Consider the following 12,362-nt stretch of genomic DNA (forward strand, 5'->3'; position numbering starts at 1 on the left):
TTGGCCACAAGGGTATATTGCTGTCCTTTGGAGAACTTGCTGTCCATTAAGACTCCAAGGTGGAGTCTTCTGTGAAGCTGCTTTCCAGCAGGGCAGCCCCTAACCTGTACTGCTGCCTATTGTTATTCCTCCCAAGATGCTGAGATATTTATAAGACTTAAATATGCTACAGTTTTTCATATCTTTTTGCATGGAAAAATTAGGACAGGATGGAAAAAAACCCTTTTGTGTAGCTGTTCTTAGGACAACAGTAAGATGCTGTATGTCATGAGGAAACATTTTTTCACTTCAGATACTATGACATCACACTGTTTGACAAAAATGTAATTAGCTGTAATGGATCTAAGTTGATATTTGCAAGTGCAGCATCCTGCCAAATGCCATCTGCTTCAGTTTCTGTGTCATCGATGCAATGGGTAGAGATTGTGTGTTAAGATACCTGACACTGGGCTGGGAACAGGCAGGAGAGAAATGCAAATGTTAGGTTACTTATATTACCCTTGTATTAATACAATAGCTACTGTTAGATTTACTTGTTTCCTTGCAGTCAGTGCCTAGATCTCAATCTCCTAACAAGTCTGTGGTGAATAACTGTATTTTATTCTTCTTACAGTCCACAGTCAGCAATAACACAGATACTTAGCCAAAATCAAGATTTTAAAATAGCTGTAAAACTCTCATTAGTATCTTTATTGTGCATAATATCTTTGTCTCCATCCTATGCAAGGATGTTTTAAACTGTGAGTCTGTTGTCCCAAATCTGGGTTCTTTACTTGGTATACCAAAACCAATCAACATATAGAGCTATTTGTTTTATTCCAGTTCTGAGCATAAAAGGGTGCTAGGTGATAACTCCACAAAGCTAGCACCCTGGCTAAAATGCACACCGGATAGAATCATACAAATGCTTAGAGGGTAAGGGGCTTATTTGGGTAGGGGGCTTCTCTAACTAGTAGGTATTGTTTTTCACATTATAATGATATTAGAAAGAGGAAGTTCAGTCTCAAGGCACCAGTCTAGGGGACTCTGCTGTCTTTTCAAAACAACAGTAATCTTCAAGGATATAGGGTACTCAAGGTGGTATTCCAGGGCCAATTAGCTCAGTACACTCCCATCTCAGTGTCAGCATAACTTTAAACCATCTCTCACCCCTTTCTCTTTCTGAGACTGTCTTTTCTTGTGGTCAGCCAAGCTTGAAACAGTTAATCACCAATACATATCAGCCAAGCTCAGTACAATCAGTTATCAGTTCCTTTCAGGAAAAGAACATGTGCTGCTTTGTACATGTTCTGTGTATTGAAACTGAGAAACTAAAGTGCCTTTTTGTTTGGCCATAAGTATCATCAGCACAATTGGCCTTCTTACTGTCATTCCAACCAACCCAAACCATTCTATGATTCTATGGTTAATAATAATTTTAAATTTAGTAGCAATGTTTTGAGGTTAATTGGCTGGTTAGACTTGCAATACTGCACAAGTTAATACTTCAGGTTTCCTTACCCTAGTGTCTCTGATGTGCTAGCCATAGTGCTTAGATTTGATTTGCTCAATTTAACTCCATACAGCTGGATAATAGTGGAATAGAATAGAACAGAATTAACCAGGTTGGAAAAGACCTTTGAGATCATTGAGTCCAACCTATCACCCAACACCATTTAATCAACTAAACCATGGCACCAAGTGCCTCATCCAGTCTTTTCTTAAGCACCTCCAGGTATGGTGACTCTACCACCTCCCTAGGCAACCCTTTCTAATGGCAAATCACTCTTTCTGTGAAGAACTTCCTCCTAACATCCAGCCTAAACCTCCCCTGGCACAGCTTGAGACTGTGTCCTCTTCTTCTTGTGCTGGTTGCCTGGGAGAAGAGACTAACCCCCACCTGGCTACAACCTCCCTTCAGGTAGTTGTAGAGAGCAAGAAGGTCTCCTCTGAGCCTCCTCTTCTCCAGGCTAAGCAACCCCAGCTCCCTCAGTCTCTCCTCACAGGGCTGTGCTCCAAACCCCTCACCAGCTTTGTTGCCCTTCTCTGGACACTTTCCAGCGAGTCAACATCTTTCCTAAACTGAGGGGCCCAGAACTGGACACAGGACTCAAGATGTGGCCTAACCAGTGCAGTGTACAGGGGCAGAATGACCTCCCTGCTCCTGCTGGCCACACTATTCCTGCTACAGGCCAGGATGCCATTGGCCTTCCTGGCCACCTGGGCACACTGCTAGCTCATGTTCAGCCTACTATTGACCAGTACCCCCAGGTCCTTTTCAGCCTGGCCACTCTCCAACCACTCTGACCTCAGCCTGTACCACTGCATAGGGTTGTTGTGGCCAATGTGTAGAACCCAGCACTTAGATGTGGTAAATCTCATGCCCTTGGACTCTGCTCATCTGTCCAGCCTGTCAAGATCCCTCTGCAGAGCTCTCTTATCCTCTGACAGATTAAATCCTGCCCCCAGCTTGGTGTCATCTGCAAATTTACCCATGATGGACTCAACGCCTTCATCCAGATCATGAATAAAGATATTGAACAGGATGGGGCCCAGCACTGATCCCTGGGGAACATGGCCACCAGCTGGCTGTGGCACCTTTCACCACCGCTCTCTGGGCTTGGCCCTCCAGCCAGTTCCTAACCCAGCGCAGAGTGCTGCTGTCTAAGCCACGGTATCAAAGGCCTTGCTGAAGTCCAGGTAGACTACATCCTCAGCCTTCCCTGGCAGTCACCTGGTCATACAAGGAGATCAGGTTGGTCAGGAAGGACCTGCCCTTCCTAAATCCATGCTGGCTGGGCCCGATCCCTTGGCTATCCAAAAGAGACTACCGTAGTCGGCAGGATTCGAACCTGCGCGGGGTGACCCCAATGGATTTCTAGTCCATCGCCTTAACCACTCGGCCACGACTACCACATTAGAGTTAGTTGTTGTGTATATTTTATGGGAACACAATACAAAAAGTACATCTGCCTGTAATGAAGCTAGCTGCTTTTAATTATAGCTTTCAGAGGCACTGAGCTGAATTACTTAATCTCCGTGTAAGGACTGGATTCTGGTTTCTTAATTTGCATCTGGAAGTTTGGCAACTTTGCAAAGACTCAAAGCTAAGAAGTGAGCATATTATACAAGATGTGTTGTTACATACCTGGTAGATCTCTATTATCTGTCAGACCCCCATGCCTTAAAGTTTTTAAACAACAGAGAGTGAACGTAGCTCACCCTTGCAGTGTGAGCTTTTGATCTCATTGCCACACTGTTTACAACTATCTGAAGTTCCTAGACCAAAGTAAGTTATATTGAAATGATCAGCTGAAGGAAGAAAATTAAAAATCAAGGGACCATCATTTGTTTTTCAATTGAGATGAAAGATGATTTGGAAATATTCCTTGCTAAATCAAGTTGCATTTCCAGTAGTTGGGAGGAGCTCTCAAATTACATTACCCCACCCACATCTGCTTGCTTTCAGTGTACCTGAGGAAAATCTGCAAAGGAACTGAAAGAGAAAAGGAAGACAGCAGTAAAAGGGAGCACACACAGGACAGGTCTAAGGTGACAGAGATTTAAAGCAGTGTCTCAAGTGGGTAAACATTAATTTTGAGTTATGTTTAGCAGAGACGATGTGTTTAGCAGTCCATGGCATGTTGTTGGTGTTTATATGTCCTATTTAAATCAGATCATGTCACCGATTCACTCATTTCTTGATAAAATGTTATCAGTCAGATCCTCAGCTCATATAAATTTTCAAAACTCCATTGGCTTGACAGAGAGATGTTTTAAGGATCCCGTCTGTAGGGTAGAGAGGCCTCATTCTTTGGGTGCTGAGTTTGGCATGGCTTCGTTTTCACTCTGTCATTATAAGCCCTAATTACATTCAAGCATACTCTTCTAATATTTGTCTCCTTGTGTAGAGAACGTTCTGCTAGCTTAAAGAGAACCTAGAAATGAATAACAATGGGGTTTGTTTGTTTCTCTTTAAAAGAAAACATCCAAATAATTTTCAGGGTAAATACTAGAGATTGTTTTGGTTTTATACAGCAAGTCCTCCTTGGAGAATACTGATGTTACAGTGTGACAGACCTCTGTAGCTTCTTATTGGCTCAACATTGGAATGGTTTGCCATTTTCTTTATACAACATCTTTTTGCACCCATGCAATTGAATTTAAATTGTTAGTATGGTGTTCAAGGAATGTCGGTGGAGTATTTTGGACTCCCCTCCAGTGTTTCTTCTTTCCAAAATAGAGGTAATTATGTGTCATCTCTGAGGAATTTGTAATGCAGCATACTATGCCCCTTGAGGGTCTTTCTTAGGTCATATGTATGTGAGGCCTGGAAAAATCATGTTGACATAGATTTATATTAGAATATTAGCAATACAACAATGATACAGCTGTGCATTTGTTCCTTGGTGTTCCTCTCTGACTTGGGCTCTGGCCTAGAAGTGATGTTGGTGTCAGAATATGTCAGATCACTTGTTTCTTAAAGCAGGGCTGTGAAGAAGTCTTGCCAGTGTACGAAAGTCGTGGTTGGAAAATCTGCTTAAGGGTGGTTGGATTTTTTTTTTTCTCCCTGCTGTTTTGGATTTTTTTTTTCAGCAGGAAGCTACAGGAGAACCCTCTGTGCCACTTGAACATTCTCTCATGTCTACAGAACTGGGCATGGTACCAAAGAATATTCACTGCATAGTTTGTATAGGCAGCCCATTACCTGTAGAGGCTCTACCAGTGACCTTGTGGTTCTCATAACCAAGAATCCTAAATACTGCAGATGTGGTGTGACCAATCTTCTTGGCCCTCTGAGCCACATACCAAAATTTAGAACTGCCACACAGCCAGCTTGTTCTTTGGTGAAGCGAGGGAGAAATGTGCTGTGTGCTTTTTGTGGGTAGGAAACAACAGTGGCACCCAGGAACGCTAGCTGTCCATTGTGGGTCAGGGCTAGAGGCTATAGGGTGCAGCTTCAAGATGCAATGAAGTATGTAATGTCAACTTTGGTAGAATCTGATCAATTACTCCCTCTCATGGTGGGGATTTATCCTACGTAAGCACAGACCTGCTGTTTGACATGGGACAGAGTGTGAGCATGGAAGCTGTGCTTGAAAACCTTGTAGCCCAGAAGAAACAAGCTGGCAACCACTCTTGTAGTTCTCTGTTGTTGACATTTCAAGTGACACTACTGCTTTGCCTCTGTCTTGAGATCAGTGCAGTCCATGTTAAACCCAACTGACATCCACTGTAGTGACTAGACTGTGGCTTGTATTTTGTATTATCACACAAGGGCTTGCAGTGATAGGACAAGGGGGAATGACTTTAAGTTGGAAGAGGGTAGATTTAGACCACAGTGAGGGTGGTGAGACACTGGAACAGGTTGCCCAGGGAGGTTGTGGATGCCTCTTCCCTGGAAGTGTTCAAAGCCAGGTTAGACAGGGCTTTGTACAACCTGGTCTAGTGGAAGGTGCCCCTGCATGTGGCAGGGGGGGTTGGCACTTCATGGTCTTTAGGGTCCCTCCCAACCCAACCCATTCTGTAATTCTACAACTCTATGATCGTTTGTACACTTCAGGTAGCAGTGCCAGGACTTAGCATGCAAAATTTGTGGCGAGTCCCCGCAGAACTTCAGATTTGTCAGACTCATGCAATGTTAGCACATGCTAAATCTGTGCATTCTCATTTACCTTCTGCTGCCTGTTTTTTTGTTTCAATGAGGTTTGAACTGTTAGGGAATCAAGCTTGTCTCTGCAAGCATAACTGCCTGACACTTTCTTTAGCATTCAAGACCAAAACATGAGATTTTGATGTTATCACCTGTCTGCAGGGATCTGGGGCTTTTACTAAAACAACCCAAACTTACTTTAAAACTTAAGATGGAATTTTGCCAGCAGCTAAGATACACAAGTCATATGTGAAGAACTATTCTGCCTGAAAAATTCCTCTAGTACACCAAGGATCACTGGGCTCCTTTTAAAGCAGCTTGGCCACATGAATGTGGCTCTGTAGCACCCAAAAAGAGAGCGAGTCTTAGCAGGCACCATTCCTTCACATCCTTGCTCCTGTCTCTCTTCTCGGTCACAAGAAATGCATCTTTGGGAGCCAGAAACTTCTTATTCTGGCTTTAGCACTGTCTTTTTCATGACCTGAAAGCCATGAGATGGCCATTTTTTAAAGCTTTTAAAAATAGCTTCTGTGTGGTGCCCCGATGTTGTCAAAGGCCTGATTTTCAGAAGTGAATGAATACTTTTGTTCTCAGCTGGAATTGTAGGTACTCAACAATGAGTGGTTAGGGAAAAACAATTCTTCTTGAAGTCTATGTGTTGTGCTACATAAGTTTCTAAGCATTAGGAAACTAATGAGCAGAGATAATGTTAAGCACTATTCTTAATAGCAGCTGCTGTTTTCATATTGAAATGCCTTCTGAGATGTGAATTTGAGAAGGAGAAATTAAGACAAATTATTTTTAAATGTGGTAAAGTACAGTCCACAAAGTGTGAGACTTAATGGAGAACGTTGGGAAAACAGGAAGCTTTCATTTCTTAAAAAAAAAAAAAGCCAAAACTCTGTAGTCTTCTAAGACTGAAAATAACTGAATAATGTTCTTTGCTGTTGGTTTAAGATACAGTGTCTGCCACTCCATCTTCTCTTTTCTTTTTCTGCTCTCAGGAGACTAGTTCTCCAGAAAGTGGGCTTTGAGATTTGGGAGTACTTGTTAAGAAAGATGGGATATAGCAGAGCACATCACTACTGTGTTAGGGTCAGAACTCAGAATAATATTTTAATTTCTGAGACCCTTCCTCAGCTGACTTTCACAAAGGAGTCCTGTGAAACCTTGATGCCATTTCAAGACAATCTTACTCATGTGCTTTTACAAGGAAGAAGCAGATTATTTTGAAAGTAACCAGTCTACAGAATATTGTTCCAAATAAATTACAATACTGGGCACCCTCCCTGATATTTTGGTCTGCTGATTGCTCTTGGAGCCCAAGTACTGTGCTGTTTGCATTGTACTGAGGTATGGCTGAGTTTCATTCTGCTATCCCCAGGGCCCTCGTGAAGAAGAGATTCATTTCTCCTGAGATTACTCCAATGAGCAAAGAAATGAAATAAATAATACTACTCTTTTAGTTCTGTCAAGTATAGTAGCTCATACAGCCTTTCAAGGCTGCGTTAGCATGGGCTAGGTATTTCATCAGTGCATTAAAAGCCATCCTTTACAAGAGCAGCACAGCAAAATGAGGCCAGTGTGAGCCTTTCCATGCAAAAGAGTGAGTCTTTTTTCCCCTCCCTAATGCAAGCCTACAGGGGTTTATTTTCCAGTATGTGTGAGTCTTGGGGCAAATCAGCTTGCTTGAAATTCTTCTACAATGGAAACTCCACATAAATCACTGTAGTAGCAGGGATCTTATTTGGGAACCAATTAGAGCTTGTGCTGGTTGTTTTTACTTGGCAGCTTTAATGAAACTATCAACACAGAAGTACTGCAAATAAAAGATTTTACAGTAGTGTCCATTAGGATGAAACCCATGGGCGCTTCCATTCCTTCCACAGTACAATACAATGCTTCAAACAGAAAAGGTTGTTACGATAACTTAGTCATCTGTGAAGAACCTGGAGTGCTAAAATGGGATTAAGAATTTTATCATACTGTAACTTTAGGAAGAAATATTCCCCAGACCCAATTGCTTTTCCCTGTACTGCAAAAAATCTTGCCTGAAATGTGTCTGTCAATGCAAAACAACTCAGCAGGTACAGCCCATTCGAAATCTTGGATTATCATTATAGAGAATAAACTCCTTTTTCCTTTTACTTGTCCACTAGTCCTTTCATCCAAAGCCTTAGAAATCTGTTTATAATTAAATTTCTCAACATATCTCTGAAGTATATTATGCCATTTGATCATATTTTAGCTAAAAATCACAGGTATTCCTTGTTGTATCATGTAGTTTCTAGTCTTCAGCAAGACTGTACAATAACCTCACAACTGTCTTTTGTACCCTGTTCCCTAGCTCATGCTAGGACTCAGTTTCTGGTTTTGTTAACCCTTTACTGCACTCAAAACTAGTATAAAAACAGCATAATACTGTCTGGAGAAAAGGCATAAGCTTAGAGAAGTCAATAAGAAGCTGAGGCTCTCTTATCATGGGGAGATCTGTTACTGTGTAAACAGGTGGTGTTATTTTTATTGTTATTTTCCTTTGTCATCCCCTACATCAAAACAGATAGCAATATAATTATCCATTAAGCAAATAAAAACATAATATAGAATAGAGTATGGCTGTTTAAAAATCTACCTCTGCTTCTTTCTTTTTTTTTTTAATAGTGTCAATATAATAGGAATGCTGGGGTTTTGTTGTAATATTTCAGATCCCATTTCCACCTTAAGATAATGAACTGGTGTATGCAAGCCATTCAAAGCTGATAAGAAGTAATGGAGGCTGTGGTTACAGCTGCAACACATCTTATGTACCTGGAACTGTTCTTAGCTGTGTATCAGGCAATTAAAGATATTTTTTAAAAAGGCAATGGACTTTTAAAAAATATATATCAATAAATATTAAACTATTAAGTGCTATTGTCAATATAAAAATATGCCAGCAAGAACAGGAGTGGGGCTTCAGGATGTCATTATAGAATGCTTTTACTGTTGGTTTTCTTTGTGTGTGTAGCACTCTTTCCAGCAGAAGAAACGCATTAGACCACAGTAAAGAAGAATTAGTGCTATTTCATGTAATGTTATTTACTCTTACATGTTCTCTAGGACCCCATTAGAAGGATGAGAGATGAGTTCCAACAATGCATGTATGTTAATAATAAGCAGTACAAATGAGATTATAATAAGAAAATCCTGGATGATACATAGGGAATAGAGCCAGGAGTCCATATTTAAAAGTAGGCACGTACTCAGTGACACCAAGCACTTGGTAAGTCACTGCAGGAGAGGAACCACAAAGGTGGTGGCTGAGTCAAACTCATCAAGCCTCCTAAATATTAGTAGTAATCCAAAATCCAGGAATCCTGAATCTTACTCTCTGAGCTGTTGGAGGCTTATTTTCACTCTCTTAGTACTTTATCCTTGAAATTCCTTTTGGGAAAATTTTTTCATTGAAGCAGTGTATATTAAAAAACAAAGCAAACAAATGGCAATGAGATACTGACTGATCATGGGTTCTGAGATGTTAGAAAAATGAAGTTTGTCTCCAAAAAAAGATTATTCTGAAGCGTAGAATGGTGTAGGCTGGAAGAGACCTTAGAGATCATCTAATCCAACCTCTCAACTAGACCAGGTTACTCAAAGCCCCATCCAACCTGGCCTTGAACATCTCCAGGGAGGGGGCATCCACAGCCTCTCTGGACAATGCATTCCAGAATCTGGCCACCCTCATAGTGAAGAATTCCTTCCCAACATCCAATCTAAACCTGTCCTTCAATTTAAATCCATTTCCCATTGTCCTGGCAGTGGACACCCTTGTAAAAAGTCCCTCTCCAGCCTTCCAGTAGGTTCTTTTCACATATTGGAAGGCAGTTATAAAGTCCTCCCTGGAGTGTTCTCTTCTCCAGGCTGAAGAATCCCAGTTCCTTCAGCCTATCCTCATAGCAGAAGTGTTCCAGCCCCTGGATCGTCTTTGTGGCCCTTCTCTAGACTTGTTCCAACACATCTATGTGCCTCTTACAGTGGGGACACCAGAACTGGACACAGTACTTGAACTGGGGTCTCATAAGAGCAGAGTAAAGGGGAAGAATCACCTCTCTTGACCTGCTGGCCACGCTCCTCCTGATGCATCCCACGATATGGTTGGCCTTCTGAGCTGCATGAGCACACCGCCAGCTCATGTTGAGTGTCTCATCTATCAACACCCCCAAGTCCTTCTCTTCAGGGCTGCTCTCAACCCACTCTGTACCCAGTTTATATTTGTGCCTGGGATTGACCCAACCCAGGTAGGTTGCAAGGTGTAGGACCTTGCACTTTGCAGTTTGCACCCTGTATATATGCAATACTCAAAGTGTGAAAAGAAATACCTTTAACAGGACTGATTGATAAATTTTCATTTTAAAGTGGCTTTCTCTTTCCTAAAGAATCCAGGAATCCCAAGGTTTATTTCATGTGGCACATCTACTTCTTCCTTGTTATTTAAACAGGGGGACTTCACTTTAGGGATCAGTCTTCACAGGGAGACCCTGTTTGTGTTGTCCATCAAACTCCATTGAGACGTGTATAAAAGCAAACATGTGCTGAAGAGCTTTCTTTGAAGAGCAGGGCTCTAATGTCTAATATATGCAAAGTATTTTAGAGATCTGCAGAAGGCAAAATAAATGAGTAAAAGGCCAAATGAAAGCAGATGAGAGGAAAAAGCTGTTTCTACTCCTATTGCTCCACTTCTTATCTGTATTTCCAGTAAGTGCCAATCTTGAAAGATAAGAGTGCTGTATAGCTGGTAGTTAGGGCTAGTGTATTTTTTTGCCCATGCATTGACAGAGAGTATAAGTAATAAACAGATATGTGCACCATGTGTTGTAGTAGGCAGTCCAGTGTATCAAAGAACTGTGCAGGACGATGGCTGCTATTACAATGATAGAACTTCTGTGGTGTACAAATTCCTGACATAGAAAACTTAAATAATAAATAGTAAAGGAAAATTATTTACACAGAGACAGAATTATTGCAACTTATGATGAGGTTTAAAATTACGTGTACTTTTCTTCCTAAGTGCCAATATTACCCCTATCAACTTGCTAGTAAAAACACTGGAAATTATAATAAATAATGTATTTTCACCATTATTTAGGAATATGTTTAAATCTGCACCAAAAGGGGTTGTTAATACAAAGTTAAGGTTACAAATGTTTTCATTCTTCCTAAATACATCTTAAGAGGAAGACAGTTCAAAACCTTGTAAGCATTTTGTACTGATGTTTTACTTTTAACTTCCAGGAGAAGTTGTAACTGTATAGCAGCCACAGCCAGAAAGTGTCTGGCAGGCTGGCCAGGGCTGGAGTGAGGATGAAATAACACTGGACTGGACTGCTAAGGATGGAGGTTGGAATTGGCTAGGAAAAGCTGTCCAGCCTGGGAGCTGCAGAAGGAAACACAGCAGGTATGGGACTGGCTGGAAAAAACAGGGGAAATCAGAAGGATGAAAGCTAGGGATAGAAACAAAGAGGGGAGAAAAACAAAGCTGCCTTGGCGAATGCATTGAATCAAGGAAGGAGGGTAGGAAATAAAAAATCATAAAGTGGCCAGCATTCTGGAAGCTGGGACAGGGAATGCTTAGCCTGAATGCAAAGTATGGCTGGAGGTTCAATAAATGAGAAAATAGATGGACCTGAAGGAGAATAGAAAGGGAAAATTGGGTCTGGGAGGAGATATATGGAAGCAGCAGTCAAGTGAGTTGTAAGTAAATAAAGCTAGTCTGTTTTTATACTCTTCCTCTGAGTGAAATATCTGAGTAGCTTTTTGCATGAAATTAATAACAGTCCCAGCTTTGCCTGGATAGTAGGAGGGGATCTTTGTCTATTGAGTTCAAACTGGACTAAGTCATCTGGATTTTTAGTCTGTGCTTTTGGCGGGGATTGGAAATAAGAATGTCTTCCTTGATCAGAGACTACTTGACTTTGGTGATAAACTGTGAGTGTCACTTGTAGTGAAAAGCCTTTTTCAAATATTTCTGGAAGATCCCTGCAGTGTTGCTGGAAAAGAATCATACTCCAGAGTCGCTTATTCTCCATTTTTCAGGTAACCTCGAAAAAGGTACATTTCATCTGCTTGGCAGTTCTGGGGCTTGTCATCTATACTGCTGCAAAGAGAGGCAACTGCTTGCTGCAGCTGTCTGTAGATCTTCATGCAGTCTGTGGTGGTACTGGGGTCATCTGTCAGCTCTTTGCCTAACAGGGCCAGTGCCTTGCACGAGCACTGGAAGCTACCTAGGAGCTATTTGGAGTACTTGAAGAGTTGGCTTCAAAGCAAGGATTTACTTATTTTCGGTAACAGTTTTGAAACAATATTTTCAGCTTGGTACAGTCAGTTGTAACTAGTCCAGCCTTACAGAAAAAATGCCTGCTGCCTTCTGCTTAGGGTCTCATGGGCAAGATCAGAGTTTCCCAATAAGATGAAGGTGAAAGACAGTATTTTGGAAAATACATGTTACTTGGACAGCCAAAATGAGTATGTACTGTGGAAAACCTGCCTCAGTTTGCTGAATGAGGGCTGTGTGCTTTCTGTGAAAGGTGCTAAACCCAGACAACTTCTAATTTGAATATTCCTATTTTCCGTCCAGTTTCACTTGAGTCTTCTTGGGCTCCAGTCTGGACCAGCTGTTTACCATGCTAATCTTGTTTCCTGTAACAATTTGGCCATGTTTGCAGCAGTGTTGGTGATGCTGGGTGAGGATGAA

General features: G+C 41.4%; 1 non-coding gene across 1 annotated transcript; it reads right to left on the minus strand.

Annotated features, from left to right (window-relative positions):
• Nucleotides 1-2,810: 2,810 nt before the first annotated feature.
• On the minus strand, nucleotides 2,811-2,892 carry TRNAS-AGA (transfer RNA serine (anticodon AGA)). Its single transcript has one exon. It is a non-coding gene; the product is annotated as a tRNA-Ser (tRNA).
• Nucleotides 2,893-12,362: the final 9,470 nt, after the last annotated feature.

The sequence above is a fragment of the Dryobates pubescens genome, chromosome 2, assembly GCF_014839835.1.
Source record: "Dryobates pubescens isolate bDryPub1 chromosome 2, bDryPub1.pri, whole genome shotgun sequence".
Lineage (NCBI taxonomy): Eukaryota > Metazoa > Chordata > Aves > Piciformes > Picidae > Dryobates > Dryobates pubescens.